Below are 21,513 nucleotides of genomic sequence, written 5' to 3' on the forward strand. Positions count from 1 at the left end.
ACACAAGCATTGCTTTCATCAGCCAGCTTAGGAAAGAAGACCCCCCCGTGCCTCCATTTTCAGGCTCCTCTTTGGCAAACCGGGTTTACTCTGCCACTCAAGACATCTTTTGCTTCTGTGGTCCAGTGTGCGAAACGCCTCCCGTGGCTTGCAAAAAGACAAAAATAACAGGTGCTGCATGCCACTTTAAGCACAATTAAGAATTTCAGATGTAGTTTTATATTTACACTACTTAAAATGGTTTAATAAATTTAGCATGCATACATTCCAGGGGAGAAGTTCCCCAAAAGTACAAGGCACCACCATTTCCGAATGCATGTCAAGATAAAGGAAGGATTCAAGACATTTCACTTTAGTGAATCATCAGAGAATACTTAGCAAACACTACATAATATGCATAAAACAAATAATATACACACCACAGGGCTTCCATCCATTGACGGGTAGAATGCATACTGTTAAGTTATGATCAGAGCAGATCTCTAATCACTCATGTAATCTTTGTTTTTTCACCCACAGGAAATAAAAAACATATAGGGATTTACCATTAGAATGAACACGCCACAATCAATACCATGGGATTGTTGTGGGATTCCCTATAATGCAAGAACATAGTTGCAATTAGGGCTGATTGATCATCAATCAGTTATTTACATGCCTGTACAAATGACAAGGAGAAGAAGAGCTTTGAGCAAGCTAACAAGTTTTATACTGGACTAAGTTGTTTTTTGTTTTGTTTTTTTAGGTAGAAACTATTCTGATCCTATGCTGAGAGTGTGACTTGGATGCAAAAGGTTCTCTGATGGATATGATACTTCAACATGAAATGAGCACACGTCAGACATATGACAAAATTTTCCAGAAGATCTGGGGGGCATCTGGTCAATATATCCTCTTTATTTAAATTTTTTATATTTAAATAGTCGACACTCATTTTTGGCATGTTTAGTGATATATACACCGATGAGTCATAACAGTATGAGAATACTGAAGTAGTGAACGTGTGATGTGGTATCTGCCACGAAGATGCAGCAGCAGATACAGATACTAAGTTGTCCTGTAAGTGATCACATCAATGAGTCTTGAACACCCATCACCCTGGCTGTGCCTGGTTCAATAGTAGTCCATTTATGGAGCATTGGTAGTAGATATTAATGACTGCATACTGGGAACACCTCACAATACCGGGCCATGTTTTGGAGATGCTTTGACACAGTCATCTAGCCATCACAGTTCAACTCTTCTTAGCATGTCTAAAATTCTTATGCTTGCCCACTTTTCCTGCTTCCAACACACCAACAAGTGGTAACTATTCACTAACTGCTTAATATGTATAGCCCACCCATTGACAAGTTCCATTGAAAATGGATAACCGGTTTCATTCACTTCACCTGTCGTGCCTGGTCGGTGTATATAGATTCTTTTAAGAATTAAATACTGTTTCATGATTTTTTTTGTTTTTAAGGTGGCTGGGCAGTTAAGTTATGACCATGTTTGTGGTCTCAAGTGTCTGTTACGAGCAGAATCTCCCCGTGACTACATGGATATGCTCTTAAATGTGTTAAAATGCATTAATTTTTTTAGTTTGTTAGTTTTCCTGTAATTAATTAATCGAAATTAACGCGTTAAAGTCCCACCACTACAATTGATATAATAAATGTTTGGGGTGCTTAGAACGTTCAATAAACACACTGAAAGAGTCAAATATAAAATAGGTCTTAGTAAATGGAAGTGAATATGTTTAGTAACAATACACATTTAGTTCACATTCTGGGTTTGATATGTTAATGAGTCTGGTGTGTTTTAATTCTCACGTGACTCACATGAGCTGTGCTGGCTGTGTTTGTAGGCGTTGTACACATTGATAAGGGTGAAGTGGTCTCCGTCAGCATGGTGGAAGCTGTGATGACATGCTAAAGCCTTCTGCTTAAACTCCACAGGAGGGGCCAGGAAGCAAGATGGAGCTGCAAGAGGATAGGACACTTCATAAACCATGGATTCAGTCAATTCAGTCAGTTTAATTTATCATGTCTGCAACACTGACATGAGCTACATAGAGTGAGAAGTATCTGGATGAAACAGTTTATACAGCAGGGTAAAAAATGTGTCTTTTTATCATGAACCAACGTGTTCAATAAGGTGTCAAAATGCCGGTCCTAATGAAGGTAACCTCAATGTTCATATCTGGCAGCCCTACTACCGCTCCACAGAATAGAATGTATGTTATAGCAAAATGTGATTTAAGTTTCCGTATTTGGCAGATGCTTTTTTCAGAGCAACTGACATGAATTACATATATCAGTACAAACATGCGCTGTATATCTCTAGGAATCAAACCCCTGACATTGCTAGGTGTTGTCCTAGCTTGCCCTACCTGTACTACCTGTTGAGGTGTGAGTCTAGTTTAAACAGATGCTGACACAACCAAACACGAAAACTAAACAGTACCAGGATCTTTTCTCCTAACTAAACAGATGAATTAGTTTCACTATAATGAAAGATGTAGTCACTGATATGCAGATGTATAGAAAAACAAAACAATAATAAGGTGGTTTGTCAAAATGGTTCATGTATGGATGGATAGACAGTGGGGTGAAAATACATGGCTTACACATTATTCTTGCCTGTTAGAATGAATGACATTACCTGTTAACATGGCAGCAATGGTTAGCACCTCACTCACACAGTCAAACTCGCAGGAGGCCAGCAGACTCTTAGCCATCTGCGGTTCCAGAGGCAACTCAGACATAATCACTGCAATCTCAGACAGGTTCCCATCATTATCCAGAGCCGTTAGATAGTCCAGCTCTTCTAAAGCCTGCATGAGGCGGGAGACACAAACAATAACTCGCCATCAGTTAGACATAAAAAAGACATAACACTATAGTGTAGACATAGACATAACACTAAGTAAGACTATCTTACTTACTGGTGTCATGTTTCTCAGCAGCATTTAGAAGTCGGTGCAGCTCGGTTGACTTAGTCAGGTGTTTGGACTCTTCGATAACCTTCGGCTTGAAGGTTGTGTCCCACTTCTCAAGCAACCTGGAGGTAGAGTCCTGCACGGGTCCGATTTTTGAGACCCGTACCCACCCATATCCGCAGAGTACAGCACCCACCCGCCCGCGAACCCGTGGCTATTTCAAAGTTAAATCCGTACCCGCCCGGACCCGTTAATATTTTACCCGTTACCCACCCGTGCCTGTGAAAAATCACACAAATCGAAAGTATTCCTATAGAGCACTTTATTTTTCAATGCGCCTCTGAAAAAACGTCAGTACAACACAAAATAAAATATAAGGTTGCTGTGCAGGAACAGTATGGCTATTCCTATCTAAAATTAGCAACTGCAAAACGAGAGGGAACAAATGTCAGTATAACAACTAAATAAAATCGCATAGGTTCACAAATCTATCCTAGGTTACTGTGCAGGAAGAGTATATCGTCCACAGTCCCAGGTTTGAGCTGCGTTCTGCGCTCTTAGATCACAAATCCTAAACGCCAAGTTCTCTCTCGTCATTTTTCCTTGTTCTAGCACGGCCACCCATTTGCTTTGTAACCACCAAGCAAGCAACAATAAATGCCCGGTACTGCGTTATAACCAGCCTCTGCTCATGTTTCCGCTGGAAAAGAACCGAAGTTTGGGTATTACCCCAGAACAGGTGAAGAGTAAAGTTCAGCCCGCTCTGGCCAACGGAGCTACGGTATAAGTAAGCTCCCCTGAGCTTCGCCACCACCATCGGGAGGCGCTAATCAGGCAAAATGTAACACTATGTTCATTACATAGCAAATAAAAGCCTACTAACAATGACCACTTATTTAACTTACCCGCCCGCATACCCACCCGTATTTTAACTTACCCGCCCGCATACCCACCCGTAAAATTTTGGTATGTGTAAAACCCACCCGTTTCAGCATCTATTTGCCCGTACCGGTGCAGGACTCTACCTGGAGGACGTTTCCTCACCAAACAGCAGCACAAAATCTTGATTCAGCTGTTGATCAAATACACATACAAATGTATCAGTGGTCAATGCACTGTAAACAGCCAAACCAAAGGAAAGCCTGGATTTTAAAAACCAATGCACAACTCACTAGTCCTTTGACATCTAAAAAACGTGGGAATGTTTTTAGGACATCTGTCGTTCTCTGTGAGTCATGCACTAGGTTCTGGCGATGTTCAAAGGACATCTTCATCTTCAACACTTTTGGTTCATCATGACAATGAACAAGAAATGATAGAGCTTCCTGGCAGGCATCTCCATCAAGGTGCTCAGGCACTGATGCTACTGATCTTCTGTGATTTGTTCCTTGTGTTTGTGACACTGTGGTTGCCTTAACTCCGTACACTTTTTTTTTTTTTTAAAGGAAAAAGTGTAATGATCCCCAGGGCATACTTCTCCTTCTGTTTACGGGACGGAATCCTCCTTTAAAGCAAAAGCAATATTAAAAAATAAATAAACATGTCCTACTACAGGGCACTAATTCAATGCCGTTCATTCAGTTTACAAAAAACAGTTTAACGGTTAAAACAGTTTAAGACGAACTTACCCATGCATTTCAGTCATATGGCTAGCCAATATGTTGACAAGCTGCCTCCGGGTCCGATGATTCAGTGATTTCTCTGACTTGTACACTTCAAGGACATGCTGACCTCCAGGTTTCATAACCAAGGCATTTTCTACCATCTATTAAATCAACACGTGAGAAATGTTTTCACTATACAATTCAGAATCAAAAATTACTTTCATGGGATTTGTTGTAATGAGCGACTTTGTCTGTGACAAATTCCAGGTGCTGTGACTGGTTTGTGTACTCTTGCCAGTATCAAGTTATCAAATACAATTTACTGTACCACTTACCGTTTATGGCTGGCCAGTTAGAAAATGGTTGTCCTTCTTCCAGTTCAGTCCCACACACATCCACACAATTCTAAATTTCACATTTTGAAGTTCAAAGTTTACTGATGGTGTTGAGTCCAAATTGTATAAATCAATGACTCAAGTACCTCTTTTGCAGCCTCAGCCTCAGAAAACACTGTGGTAGGTGGGTTCCCATCTCTGAAGTTATGAAAAGGTCTGTCTCTGGAGTGTCGAGTAAAGAGGTCATTGTCACTTGAAGGTGACAGGGTATCCGTGAGGGAAAATGCTGATTGATCTAAAGGAGGATTTTTGTTTTAGATACTTGTATAAAAAAGGAAGACAAAATGTATCTAAAAAGGTGTGGTGGTATATATATTTATCAATGTGTCACACTATGGTTTATATAATTGCATAATAAAAGGAAAGAAATGTAAATAATCCACCTAATCTTTAGTGACACCAACACACCTTAAATTGCAACGAGAGGATTTCATATGTTCACTCTACACCTAAGTGATTTTTAAAAAATGACAAAACAATACTTGTAACGGTCTGCGCTGGGCAGAACAGGCAGGTGGACACAAACACTGAGGAGAGCGAGATTTATTCAAGGGAATACCAAAACCGTGATTGAAAGGACAGGCGTGGGTCAAACCAGGAGGGCAGCCAGAACATGAAAGGTACACAGGCATACTTGGACAGGGAACTAAACAAAACGGAGAAACACGGAACAGGCAGAGATCTATACGGATGACAGAAACACAGAGCAAACTCACGAGCGGGATGAAAACAGCGAACAGGAAAGCACAACTGACAGAATGAACAAAACAACCGATAACTAGACCTGGGAGACACAGGGACTAATATACACAGAACTAACTGGGAACAGGTGAGAACAATAACGACGGGCGTGGCAGACAATAGGGAATTATCAAAATAAACAAGCAGGGCGGGACAAACGGGCAAGGAACACAGACACGAGGGAACCCAGAGTGACAGCTAGGAGAGGGGGCGTAGCCATACGTGACAATACTGGTCATTATTTTATGAACAGTAATTTACAGTTAAAATACAGTACACCAAATATGCACTTTTGGGTCATGGAGTGAAAGAAAAATAATCTAAACTGCAAAGTTAATTTTTTTCAGAAAAATATATACAACTTTGACATAGCAAGCTGTGGCTTTGTATAGCAAGAATGGGATGCTTATAACCAAACGTACATTTGCAAACTAATGCTGGTAGCATGATTATACTGACTACAATGCAAATTCTAACAAAACCTACCTTCATCAGACTCACTGTCACGTACTGTCAGGCATAAGTCAGGATTGGCCTCCATCAGTTCAAGAAGGATGTCTTCCTCCACTGCCGTGTCACTTTCATCAAAAATGTACAGTTCAGATGCACTGGGAATCCCAAACTTGTTTTTGACTATAGGAAGAGCAACAAGACACAGGATGACAAGCCTGTACCAGGTTCAAAACTAAACATTAGTATACAGTCAAATCCATGCACCTTGAACACTAAAAGCTCCAGTCGCAAAATGGCACATCCTATGCATTTTTAAATATAAAGCCAAAGTTCCAATGGAAAAAAAGAGAATTCAGATTAGGGAAAGGTCTTAGGAGAGAATTTGTTCAGTTTATGGTAAAACCGACTGCAGTACCTGCATAATGTTCTGTATTTACTGCATATGGTTAATTGGAACCATACATAATTCATAACTAGAGTAAACATTTATTGACATCTGTTGCAAGATGATTACTTACAAAATTCACCTGCTGTTTTGCATTTTGTGAGTTTTAGTCAAATAAAATATTTTCAATCATGTATTTCAATTTTGAAATTAATATATTAAAGTAAAAATTTCATCTCGTTAACCCAATACCATGGCTCGCCACACCCCTAGCAAGTAGCTCCCTGGCTTCTGGTTACTAATGTTGGCAGTGCCATTATTAATGTGATAATGTGACTTAGGGAATTAAATGCCAGTGACAATGATAATACAATAGCATAACAAACTACATTTTAATTCATCATAGTTTGGGAAATATATATATATTTATTCACCTACTTCAGTCCACACTGTGTATGTAGTCAGTTATTGAAGCACTGGTCTTTGCTCCAGTGTCAAAAATACTGTTCAGTTATATACTATGTGAACAAACATACAAATAAACACAATATACAATGTCACGGTTATCAAATATTATTGAGGATATGTCTATGTATTGTACGATAAGTACAATATAAGAGTGTTGTACACTCTGATAAGTACAATATAACAGAGAAAACCTAACTTTTACAGGTGCAAGGGGTAATGAACTAAATCTCAACTTCAGCCAAATGGCCAGAAAAGCACAGAAAAAAGGTTATTCCAATGCTATTGGTAGATCTAGCCATGAACGCTAGATAAATCTGATCAATAACCAGCAAACAATTTTGGGCGTAAAGTTGTAAACTGCATCCATGCAAAAGACAAACTACACTAGCATGACAATAATGGTGGCAAATGTTGTGATTGTCATCTTAATCCCTTCATAGTTTGTTTACATTACAGTATTGAATCAACAGCTTATCATAATTTATATATTTTGAATAGTCATAAAGTATTAATCAAATCTCTATTATTAATCACTATATGTTTTGCTTACATTATATTAAGGATCAAGTTGCTAGAATGACGGTGTAAGCGCTTGTGTGCCACTTCCAATACTCCATGCGTTTGCAGTAGGCTAAAATGGGATGTGTAAGAGAAGGCTCACTGTGGCCTTATGTGGTGAGGCCAGGTAGTAAGACCTCGCTTCCAGAATAGAGACAGCTGTAGGTTAAACTATGGAATGTGCAGCTCCTATGTTTAGAGGAAAGCATATATAATGGTGAAGAGAGCAGACAGCTTCAGAGCTGCACATGGGGTGACATGATTAGGGTATGTGAGCTCTCCAGAGATCTCTGTATTAAATTAATTAATAGGCATATGTGTATTTTTTAATAAAAGGCTAAAGACAAGACTGGTAATGTTTTCTTTTGCAATCAACGAACACGCTGCGCTAAGGTAAGAAAAGGTTAAAGCGCAACATTTTTGGTGAGCCCCGACGTGATTGCAAAATAATTTGGAACTTTTTTTTTTCTTTTCATCTAATGACTGACAGTTTGACCGTGCCGGCACAACAATAGTGGTAAAGCCGAACTTGTTAAAACAAATCTGCAAAATTTGAATTGCAACTAAATTGTGGTGAACTGACAGTACTTGGATGATTCTAAATTAAATCCTTAAATTTTCTTAAAATTAAATTAAGAAAAGGTTAAAGCGCAACACAAATTAAACACATCAACAAATGACTTGAAACTCGCACCCGTCTTTGCTTATATTCCCACAACTAAAGCATGAAGCTTGCTAATATTTCACCTTAAAATGGTGTGGCAGTCACATGACTTATGTAGGTAGATAGATATGGATCGGAGGTAAATAAACTAGATTTTTTTTTCTCGCCGTGTGAAATCGGAAGTGTGGCGTGTGAGCGTGTGAAGACGGTCAAATGCGTGTGTCACACGCTCAATGCGTGAGACTTGAGAGCCCTGTTTAATGTTTTTTTATTTCCTTCTTTCACGGCGAAACGCAAATATCCGCCGAATATATGAGCCTAAGTGAGCGAGCTGCAGCTGGAACGAGTATGTGCTGTATTCACTCGTTCACAGAAGAGATAAGACTGTTAAATCATTACCGTAGGTGATATAAACCAGAGATTTATCCATCTCTCTCTCTCCTGTCCACTTCTCTGCGCCCACCATGGGAGTTGTAGAAAGTGGCGGTTTGTTAATTAGGGCGATTAACAAACCGCCCATGGACTCAAACATGATGAAATACTTCGGTCGAGTTGTACGTCGGTGTTTTTGAAGTGGTCTTCCGATGCTGCTATCAGTATTGTTCTCCGCTAGCTCCCACACGCTAACTGTCCCCACAGTCAAACTGAGGACTGTGACAAATGTCATTTTTAAAAGATTTGCCAATCCTTTCTCACATTTCAAAAAGAGCTCACTTTTTAGCATCTGTGAAGTTGATGGATAATAAACAGGCAATAGAACTGTATCATACTATTAATGAACTAAAACTTTCAGATGATCCCTCGTCCACAAGTTATATCTCTTGTGGGTTTTTTTTGTTTATTTATATTAAAAATATTTGTTTATATTCTATATTTTAATATATTGTAATAACCTGTTGTGGTCTACGTTCAAACTGGTAAAAGTACTTTATCTTGATGCCATTTTTATTGTAATTGTCACGGTGAGGCGGCCCCCTACCGGTCGCCTCCGTACACAGCGGCTGTGTTGTTGTTGTTTTGTGACGTCGTGTACGCCCCTCAGGTGGGCGGAGCCCGTGATCCGTTCCCACCTGATGGTCGTTTGTCTGTCTATATATGTCTTGTCTTTGTACCAGTTGACCGCTGGTCATTATATCCTTAATTTGGATCTATTGCACGGGTTTTAGGTTTGCACACTTTATATTAAACCACCCTTTTTCCCTGAGACTTGGCGTGATCGCTTCCTTTTTGTTGCTCACACCTGCCCGTCACAGTAATTGATTATTTTTTTACTTCAATAAAATATATATATATATATATATATATATATATATATATATATTCCCATAATTCCACATTTATTTATTTTTTATTTTATATATTATATTTTTTTATTTAACCTTTATTTAACCAGGCAAATCATTAAGAACAGCTTTCTTATTTGCAATGGCAGCCTGGCAAGAGGCACAGCCTCTTGAAGAACATGCAACATACACATACAACATACACATGACGTCATAATACCTGCTCTGTCGTCATAACGACGGCACAACAAATGAGGGTATATATATAATTGCATGTACAGTATAATTCCATATCAGTCTGTGTAAAAACAATGATGTGGGAAGATATTAAAAGGAGTTTTCTCTGGTGCTGGTGCTGTGGCACCCAAGAAGATTTGGACACAGACACAGAGGAGATATACGGAGGAACAGAATTAAAACAGGAGACCGACAACACCCATGGCTTGAGTGAGTAAATGAGTACAATGGTGACACCTTATTTTGGGGCATATTTTGGGGCTTATTTTGTTCTTTTAACACAGCTGAATTTGGTGTTTATTGGTAAAACCAATAAGTGAAAAATAGAAAAAGAATCTGATAATTTGACAGGTTCATTTTTATGAAGTCAGTGGTGTTGCTATGGCAACATACCAACAAACCTAGGTCCACAAATAGTGATAGTCTCAATATAAATAAAATAATAACGATTCAATTACATTTGTGTCTTTCTGCTTGGCTTTGTATATTTATTGATTAGAAAAAGTCTTTAAAGGGATTTTTTATGGGTTGTGTATTTTCTGGACTATAGAGCGCACCTCAATATAAGCCGCACCTACCAAGTTTTTTTTTAATGGAAAATGTTGTATAAGCTGCACCAGGCTATATGTCGCATATATCTACTGCTTATCTAATGCTTATATTAACACAGTTCAGCTAAAAAACATTGTAATATGTAATTAGGACTTGTTGAAAAAATCATTTTTGCAGTAGCACCTTTGAATGACAGTATTCTGGATGAGGCCTGTAAGGAGCTGCTTCTCGTTCTCCTGGACGAGACTGAGGACTCCTATAACCCATCTCTAGGTGACCAAGACACAATAATACAGAATATCAATTTGATAACATATTTCATAATTTGCTGACATCAACGTGTTCAATAGCTATTCATATCAGACAAGCACACATTAACACAATTCAGATGAAAAACATTCACCTGTTACTTTCATGTAATATTTAATTATGGCTTCTTGAAAAAATCATTTTTGCAGTAGTACCTTTGAATAACAGCGTTCTGGATGAGGACTGGGAGGAGGACCTCCCCGTTGTCCTTGATCAGATTGAGGTCTCCTACAACCCATCTCTAGGTGAATCTCAAGTTAACATATTGTAATTTGCTGATATCAACATGTTCAATAGTTATTTTCATATAACTCAACTCAACTTTATTTATAGAGCACTTTAAGAACGGCAGCCGAAACAAAGTGCTGTACATAAGAATAGAACATTAGAAATAAAACAAAAAATTACAACAAATGGATAAAAAATATTAACTAAAGCGGTAAAAGGAATCAAATCAAAGAATTAAACTAAAGCAGTAAAAACTAAAAATATACAAAGTCTCATGCTGTGTTTAAAGCCAATGAATTAAAGTGAGTTTTAAGACTTGTTTTAAAAATGGGCAGTGAAGGGGCTTGTCTAACATGCAGTGGTAGGTTGGTAGGTTGTTTATTCCATGCCCCACCTGTCCCATATAACCCAAACAAAATGGTAATAAAATACAAATGGGGGGGTGGCGAATGTAATTGGACCGGTACAAATTCATTAAAGGGCCGAATCTAGCCCTGGTTCACACTGTTCCGCAGACATTTTAAACATCCGGGGCTTATGCAAGACGAACAGGCATTAAAACGGTTCAGAACTTAAAAAGGTTCATTTCTTCCAATTGCTTGCGCCCCACCTGCAATACCCATGCGCCCCACTAGTGGGGCTTCTCACTTTGAGAAACGCTGATCTAGGAGCAGCAATGGAAAAAGCTCTATCCCCTCTGAGCTTACGCTTTGCATTACTTCTGGCGTCTCCTGCCACAGGGCATATGGTGTCACATGTATCTCTGTAGGGAAGAGCAGGGCTGCCTTTGTAATTCACCCAATGATGGAAAAAAATTATTACAAAAAAATAACTATATGCACTTGAACTTACAACTATTAATATATTTTGATTTAAGCTTCACTTCAAATGTTTCTTCTTGGAGATGAAAGTGTGAGGGTGAGCGAGAGATTACGTGCATGGGTTGGGTTAGAATATGTGTATGTCTTTGTGTTTCTGATTGTCAAAATGTCCTCGGACTGTGGCATGAATGTTCATCACAAGTGCCAATCTAAAGTGGCTAATCTGTGTAGCATCAGCCAGAAACTACTGGCTGAGGCACTCACCCAAGTCAGCCAGGTGAGTCTGGATGTGTAAAAATGTACTGTATATCTCTGTAGACGTGTCTCCATATGGTGGTCTGTGTGAGGGTTCGAGTCCTCGCCCCCTGTCCCGGATCAGCCACCAGACACTCATCACTGCGGAGCACTTCACCTTCCACAGTGTACTGGGCAAGGGAGCCTTTGGCAAGGTAGAGTCTTCCCCGTCACGCTGCTCCCGCGTCCTCCACACACGCACTGACTCTGTGTCTTATCATTTTTACATGTCTGTCCTTTTGCCCTTCTATTATTAAATACTATCTCCACAAGAATAGACCAAACAAACACTATTCCATCAAATCTTCATATTTCATGGATGTGTGTGTGTGTGTGTGTGTGTGTGTTTTCTTTCACTCTGGTCTGTTTGTCTATTTCTCTCCCTTGGTCCCTGCTCAGGTTTTTCTGGCAGAACTTAAGAGCAGTGAGGAGTGGTTTGCCTTGAAAGCCTTGAGGAAAGACGTGGTGCTGATGGATGAGGATGTAGAGTCCACCATGGTGGAGAAGCGGGTGCTGGCGCTGGCCTGGGACTGTCCCTTCCTAACGCACCTTTACTCCTCTTTTCAGACCAAGGTAGTAAAGAACAAATGAAAGGTTATATTATACAGTTCCTCCACCTCTCAGTCAATAGTAATGGGATGTCCAGCAGGACACTTTTGTGTAGGCAGTAATTAACCACACCAGGCATTGTCACAACTGTTTACTGTAACTTATACTTCATGGAATCACTGTGGTATTTAAATGATTGTTGAGTCAGTAATTCTGCTTGTACTCATACCAAAGTGTTTATGGCATTGTCTGCATGTTAGGAATACTTGTACTTCGTAATGGAGTACCTGACTGGAGGTGACCTGAACTTCCACATACAGGAGGAAGGATCCTTTGACCTCTACAGAGCCACGTGAGGCAACACACACACACACAATGATGTTTTTTGTATGCCTTATATAAATATAAACGTAGGTATGTGTAATTATAGTGCGGTCTGATGGCTCCTGGTTTGTTTCTTCCTTCCAGATTTTATGCAGCTGAAATTGTGTGTGGACTGCAGTTCCTCCATGGAAAAGGCGTCATCCACAGGTTACACACACAAACAAAGCTAAATTGACATTCTGTACTTTCACCTTTACTGTTCTTGTCTACTAAACCACATTTTTGCCACATTTTTGTAATTCTCTCCTGCATTAGAGATCTCAAGTTGGAAAATGTCATGCTAGACAGAGATGGTCACATAAAGATAGCGGATTTTGGACTGTGTAAGGAGAATATTTTTGGTGACAATCGTGCCACATCCATCTGTGGGACACCATACTACATGGCCCCTGAGGTATGAGATGGCATCAAATTAATTTGACATTGAATGTTCTCACCTGTAGCAATGTCAATGTAACTCAGTATGCCCTGAATGTGAATGTGTGTGTGTCTGTGTAGATCATTCTGGGTCAGCAGTATACTTTTTCTGTGGACTGGTGGTCATTTGGTGTGCTCCTGTATGGGATGGTGATTGGTCAGCCTCCATTCAATGGTGATGAGGTAGATGATCTTTATGAGTCCATCCTTACGGACACACCTGAATTCCCTGACAGTATAACACTGGATACCAGAGACCTGCTAGAGCGAGTAAGCATGCACAAAACCACACCTGATGACACATTAATAATAGTAATAATACTAATAATACTTCACAACCAAGACATGAATAGAGTTCTGCTATTATGCACTTAGAAAGGAGACACACTGAGATATTTCTATTATGAATAATATTCTTGCTTTTGGTTTTCTTCCATGAACAAAGCTGTTTGAGCGAGACCCTTCTCATAGACTGGGTGTTGTGGGGAATATCAGAGGTCACTCATTCTTTGAGATCATTAACTGGGCTGATCTGGAGAGGAGAGAAATCAAACCCCCTTACGTGCCAAAAGTGGTATGAGCTTTCTTTCCATTTCTTACAGTCATCTCTCATTTCTGTTTTTTTTTTTTTTTTTTACTTTTCATACTGTATGCTCATAGAGCAAATTGCAAAAATACAGATACTGAAATGCAGCCTCTGTTCATCATGTGATTTGCTTCCATTCTCCTCCAACCACAGAAATCATCCAATGACTCTAGCGACTGCGAGCAGGAATTTTTAAATGACCGCCTGTCCATGTGTGAGAAAGGTGTGTTTGGCCTAACCGACCAGGGTGCCTTTGCTGGCTTCTCATTTATCAACCTGCGCATGGAGCATCTCCTGCAGTGATGGACAACCTGCTGATTGTTGTGTAAATGAATGATTAAATTTTACAGCCAGTATTTTTATGTGTCACTGACTCTCCCTTCTCAAAATAAAACCTGTATTTTGGGCATGGATTTTAGACTACACCCAATATCAGGGGTGATTCACAGAGGTGTCAACTGGCCATAACTGCTCCTCCAGGTTATGTATTCCATTTTAGGCAATATTTGATACACCCTTGCCAAATCCATGTAGATTTTTTGTTCCAGTAACCATTCATTATTGTAATTCAAAAACATTAGATAATCCCTCATTGATTGTGTCAATGAATGCCACAAGGCAAAAAGCTTAGAAAGGAAATAAATACAATGCATTTTAAAATGTATTGTAATGACTGAGAGCTAAGAAGCAGACACAAATGCTGAGGAGAGCAGGGTTTTATAGCTGGAGTGCTAACATAAAGGATACGAGGGTAACGAGGCTATCACAAATCAAGAACTAACAACCAGACCGGATAACTCGAACAACAAAAGACAGAGGATAAAACAAATACAAGAACTCAGAACAAGGCAGATAAACACACAACCAGGGGGGTGTTCCAAGAAGCGGGTTAAGCGAGAAAACCCGGGTAAGTTAACTCAGAGTTCACGGAAACTCGAGGTTTTCCATTCCAGAAACCGAGCTTAGAGAGAACCGGAGTCAGTTACTATAGCAACTTATGCTCTGAAGCTAACCTGCTCGCTGGCAGGTTAACTTGGACCTGACCCAGAGTTACAAACAAGTCATCATGACGTGTCCTTTCCTCGAAGATCATGTGGATATTGAAACTCAGTTTATTCGCTGAGTTCTTCGTCGGGAACGCCTTATAAAACCCCGAATAGACATAGGCCTACTATCATTTTCGGATTATTTTTTAATGAACGTTATCGTTTTTCAGCACAATCCAATACTTACATCAATAAAATTATTAAGCGTCACATTTCAAATATTACACATCGCGGATCAGCCCTAAATTCTCTCCAGATTGTTATACATCGCTCTTCGTTTTTTGCTAGTGGAATTTTTTTTTATAGTGTAGATAAAAGATGCGGGATCTGTCAGCAAAGCTACTGTATGTCGGTCTGTCCAAAAACTATGTCTGGCATTAAATTGACTAGTGCCCAGTTTTGTGGTGTTTCCTGGGCTTAAGCCAGTTATGGACATCAAAGAGGAATTCCACAGCATCGTTGGTTTGTCTTTAATTCACACGGACAATAAAGAAATTAAGCAAAGGAGAAGCAGTATATAACAAACTTAATACCATTTACATTTTAAGGATTTCCTAGAGTGGTTGGCTGCATTGATGGAACCTACATATGCTACCTATTCCAGCACCATTAGAACATGAAGGCGATTACATAAACAGAAAATCCATCCATAGCATTAATGTACAGGTACTAACCTTTATAATACTTAATGAATAATGTACTTATCTTTAATGGTAACAAAACTAATGTAGCTATTGCCACCAGCCACTTTCCCTCAAACTGGACATATATAGACTTACCTCCCCCTGACTATATCTCAGATTTGCCACCAGTCCAGAGACCAGTCCACCAGCCCTTTGGTGTTAAATCAGTGTAGTTAAATCAGTGTAATGCAGTGTAATAGTTAAATCATTGCAAACCCTAGTGTGATTATAGAACACTATGACGGCCTCCTTCATGGAGACAGAGGGTATCCCTGCCTGTCCTATAGGCCTACCTTATGACTCCCTATTCAGATCCTGCACCTGGACCACAGTCCCGCTACAATCAGGCCCACAGCAAAACCAGGGCAAGAATTTAAATGACCCTAGGAATCCTCGAGGCCAGGTTCCAGTGCCTGAAGGGGCTCAGAGTAACCCCTGATAGGGTGTGCCACATAATAATGGCATATGTGGTATTACACAACATTGCAACCATCCAGGAAGAGCGACAGCCTACCATCTTTGACATGCCCACAGATGAGGAACCTTACATGCATGTGGGTGACAACAGAGATGGTGGAGTTGTCAGAGACTCCATCTGCAATCACTGCTTTCCACATTAAATCATGCACCACCACCCACCCCACCCCACCATCCACCCTGTAACCTTTTAATATACATTACAGTCACATTCACTGTTATGTTTCATTATTTCATTTTTCTTGTAAATAAATATATTTTAGAATATATTTTAAGAATAAGATATACTTATATACAGCCATACCACTTTGTACTATATTCTTATACTTCATTTTTATCTGATGCCATGTGTGTTTCACACCACTCAGATTAGACCTGGAATCAGTAAGTGTTCAATTAAAAAATATTTAAAAACTCAATACAGTATTATAAAGGTGGAGAAAATAATAATATAATCGCACCCTTCTGCTAAATATAAAAATATCTTTTTCACTCACGCATTAACTCTGTTGGCAATTCTTTGACATGCTGACTGCCTTTCTCTAGCAGCTACCGCAGTATTACATTTACGTTTAATAATATCTAAATATTCTGCATACGCAGTCATTAATACTCCTAAGCTACAGTAGTGTGAAATACGATGCTCGGCTGATTTTCGCGTTTAAGTCCATGATAAATCCTATTTATCTGCGTTCCATTAAGAATGCCTTTTATAGTTACGCGTGAACGCGCTTCTGTCTGGGTCAACCTACTCAGAGTTGAGCGACCCTGATTACTTTAACTCCGATCAGCCGTTTTGGAACCGAAAACTCTGAGTATGTCAGATCGGGGTAAGACAACTCAGAGTTCAGGGTTAAGTTTAGAGTTTGTTAACCCCGCTTTCTGGAATACCCCCCAGGATTACCACCACAATGACTTCCAAAGAGGGACTGAAACACAGGGAGTACAAGTACCAAACACATCAAGACCAACTAGAAACACCTGAGCTGAAAGCAAGGAAGGAGGGAAAGACAAGACAAGGTGAACAACAGAAGACATGGACTGGACTAACTGGGGAATGGATCTAAACAAGGTTACACAGAAGACATGGACAGGACTGACAGCAGGAGAGAACACCGACAGGGGTGTGACAGACAGAGGGAAAGCATAGAAACAGGGCGGGATAAACAGACGAGGAGAACACAGGCACATTGAACAGTACCGGAGTGACAGCTAGAGAGGGGGGCGTGGCCCTATGTGACATGTATATTAACCATGCATATTTGCACAGGTTAACATTTAAATAAGTGTTTTGTCTTATACTGTATATGTGTATGGTGTATAGTGGAAAGATATATATTTGGCTCTCTTGGCTTTATGTGTGGTATATATGTGCACTGTGTGAGTATTGGTGCATTTAAGCTATTTTTACTACTTGCCAATTAAACACGAGCATATGATCAAATGGTTTATATAATACACTGCTTTTTGTTGTATTCTCATATTTAGAGATACATGCTCATATGCTGCTTTATGGGAAACATTTGTAGGTGCAGTCATATGAAAAAGTTTGGACATCCCTATTCATCTTAATCGTTTGTTGTAATCAAAATTTGGGTTTTTGCAACAGCTATTTCAGTTTCATATATCTAATAACTGATGGACACAGTAATATTTCAGGATTGAAATGAGGTTTATTGTACTAACAAAAAATGTGCAATATGCATTAAAACAAAATTTGACAGGTACAAAAGTATGGGTACCCTTATCATTTTCTTGATTTGTATACTGCTAACTACTTTTTACTGACTTATTGAAGCACCTCATTGAGCTTTGAACTTCATAGCCAGGTGTATCCAGTCATGAGAAAAGGTATTTAAGATGGCCACTTGCAAGTTGTTCTCCTATTTGAATCTCCTCTGAATAGGAGATCATGATGGGCTTCTCAAAACAACTCTCAAAATGATCTGAAAACAAAGATTGTTCAACATAGTTGTTCAGGGGAATGATACAAAAAGTTGTCTCAGAGATTTAACCTGTCAGTTTCCACTGTGAGGAACATAGTAAGGAAATGGAAGACCATTTCACAGACCACCTCCAAAGAGCTGCAGCATCATCTTCCTGCAGATGGTGTCACTGTGCGTCGGTCAACAATACAGCGCACTTTGCACAAGGAGAAGCTGTATGGGAGAGTGATGCGAAAGAAGCCGTTTCTGGAAGCACGCCACAAACAGAGTCGCCTGAGGTATGCAAAAGCACATTTGTACAAGCCAGTTTCATTTTGGAAGAAGGTCCTGTGGACTGATGAAACAAAGATTGAGTTGTTTGGTCATACAAAAAGGTATTATGCATGGTGGCAAAAAAACAGCATTCCAAGAAAAACACTTGCTACCCACTGTAAAATGTGGTGGAGGTTCCATCATGCTTTGGGGCTGTGTGGCCAATGCCAGCACCGGGAATCTTGTTAAAGTTGAGGGTCGCATGGATTCCACTCAGTATCAGCAGATTCTTGAGAATAATGTTCAAGAATCAGTGACCAAGTTGAAGTTACGCCGGGGATGGATATTTCAGCAAGACAATGATCCAAAACACCGCTCCAAATCTACTCAGGCATTCATGCAGAGGAACAATTACAATGTTCTGGAATGGCCATCCCAGTCCCAGACCTGAAGATCATTGAACATCTGTGGGATGATTTGAAGCGGGCTGTCCATGCTCGGCGACCATCAAACTTGACTGAACTGGAATTGTTTTGTAAAGAGGAATGGTCAAAAATACCTTTATCCAGGATCCAGGAACTCATTAACACCTACAGGAAGCGACTAGAGGCTGTTATTTTTGCAAAAGGAGGATCTACTAAATATTAATGTCACTTTTCTGTTGAGGTGCCCGTACTTTTGCACCTGTCAAATTTTGTTTTAATGCATATTGCACATTTTCTGTTAGTACGATAAACCTCATTTAAATCCTGAAATATTACTGTGTCCATCAGTTATTAGATATATTAAACTGAAATAGCTGTTGCAAAATATGACTGTATGTAGTTTTAGAATATGTCACATCTATTTAAATATCTATTAACATCACATCAAGTGGTAGTATTTTACCAAATGTAGTATGAAGATATGTACATATTTATTGTGCCAGGATGTTTCTGTGGTGTCTTCCAGTTTCCTAATCCACAGGATATTTTAATTTATTTTTGTACCTTCAATATTGAACTTTTTTAGGACACTGGTTACACCATTGCGCCGTCTAGTGGACAGTTTTAAAATTGCCTTGATTTGAAAATCAAATGCTAAGAAACAGACTTTTTTAGTTGTAATCCAGCAGTATAATTTTGACTAATATTTTATATTAAGAGACAGTAAAGTGTATCAGTGAAAATTAATCAAAATAGACTAATCTTATAAATTTCATCGCCTGCAACTGGTTCAGAATGCAGCTGCCTGGTTTCTTCTAATACTCGCAAGCACGATCACATTACTCCTGTTCTTTACTCTCTTCACTGGCTCCCAGTAAAATTTAGAATTCAGTTTAAAATCCTGTTTGTTTTCTGTGCAGTCCATGGACTCCCTACATAGGTGACGTTATAAAGTTACATCAGCCTGGCAGAGATCTTCGTTCAGGTGGACAATATCTACTGGAGGTTCCACGGTCTAGGTGTAAGCAGTGGGGTGATAGATCTTTCGCAGTAGCAGGTCCTAAATTGTGGAATGCCTTGCCTACTGTTCCACGTTCCATCACTGATCTACCAATATTTAAAGCCAAACTTAAAACACACTTATTTAGGATGGCTTTCAACATCTAATTATGTGCAAATGGTATCATTGCCAACTGCACACGGACTAAATCACCATACTAGTTTATAAAAACGTTTATAAAAAAGACCATACTAGTTTATTTTTGATTCCATTGTGTACAGCGCTTTGATCAACTTTGGTTGTGTAAGGTGCTATATAAATAACTGATGATTGATTGATTAATTAAAATAATATTTAATGAACATTCTTTATTTGCAGAAAAGTCCGATTTAAATTCCATTTGAGTTTTGCACTTGTACATGTTCTGCACTTATTGTACTGTATTTATTTATTATTTTTTGCAACAGCTTACATATTTGTTGCATCATTTGACTCATTGTTAAATATTTAATTTGAACTCTGTGACTGGACAGAGATAAGAGAATATGAACAGAATTTAATGTAATTAAAACATTCATCCAAAATATTTATCCAAAATGTTTTCATTTAAATGTGGACAACAATTGGGCATATCGAGTTCAGAAATGGTTGTAACATATGTGTTTAGCTATATCCCTAAAAGTATAGGCCATAAGCAAAGCTACAGTGTATTAACTGAATTAAGGAAAACAAATGTAGGCATCAATGCATTTTTGTATCATGCCTGAATGGGCTACCTCTTATGCCTACTAATTTAAACAGAGACTTTTCAATTATGTATATGTTAGAATATTTTGAATTGATCATTGAACATTTCCAGAGTGCACAGTGATGACAAACAATGCACTTGTCTATCATCAAATGTATAGTGGGCCAACTTTGATGATTAATGCAAATTATTTTCCTTTTATAATTAACTCCTGGGGCAACTGAATTGTTAAATAATAATATAAATAAAGAGGTATGTAATGCATGAAGGGTTTCACAGAATGCTCATATTACAACAAACAGTCCTCTAAAACTAAGTGCATGAAACTCACCATGTGGTCAGGAAACTCACCCTAGTTCATCAGGCAGCTAGAAGACTCAAAGAATCAGTCACTAATTAGCAAACAGATGTTCATCTTCTCTGAAATGTCACTGACACCAGCAGTCATTGTCATTACACTTAAAATCGTCCTCAGAGCCACAGCTAATATAGCTGAGTGCCGCATGTACAAACGGGCTTCTCAGGTACCCTGGCAGAATGGCCTGGAGACCCGAAGGAAGGTCAGATTTGTCATCATTAGTGAGAGGATACATGTCCTGAATTTAACTCAGACCTGTAAAGACACCAAACAAGCCAACAAACAAGAAATTTCATGGCGTACTTCAAGATACTGGAGTCTCAGAAAGAAACGTTTTATCTTTTTCTGAGTGCAGTTTGTGGAGAACAGTGTACACATCTGTGTTTTTGACTAGACCTCAGTGTACACGTGTTTTTGACTAGTCCTTGGTGTACATATACATGCAGTCATGGTCTGGGGATTAGGGAACTGGTCTTGTGACTGGAGGGTTGTGGGTTCAATTACCAGGCCATGACTGAAGTGCCCTTGATCAAGGCACTTTACTCCAACCGGGTGCCGGGTTGTCCACTTCTTTGGGCACTCCAAAATATGCCCAAAGGAATCTCAAAAACAACGCGACAAAGGCACAGATATCAAGTAAATGTCTACATACAAACGTGTACATTTCTTATTGTTATGCTCAACACGTGATTGATAGTTACACACAGTCTATTAAAACTATCAAAGG

The sequence above is a fragment of the Brachyhypopomus gauderio genome, chromosome 7, assembly GCF_052324685.1.
Source record: "Brachyhypopomus gauderio isolate BG-103 chromosome 7, BGAUD_0.2, whole genome shotgun sequence".
Lineage (NCBI taxonomy): Eukaryota > Metazoa > Chordata > Actinopteri > Gymnotiformes > Hypopomidae > Brachyhypopomus > Brachyhypopomus gauderio.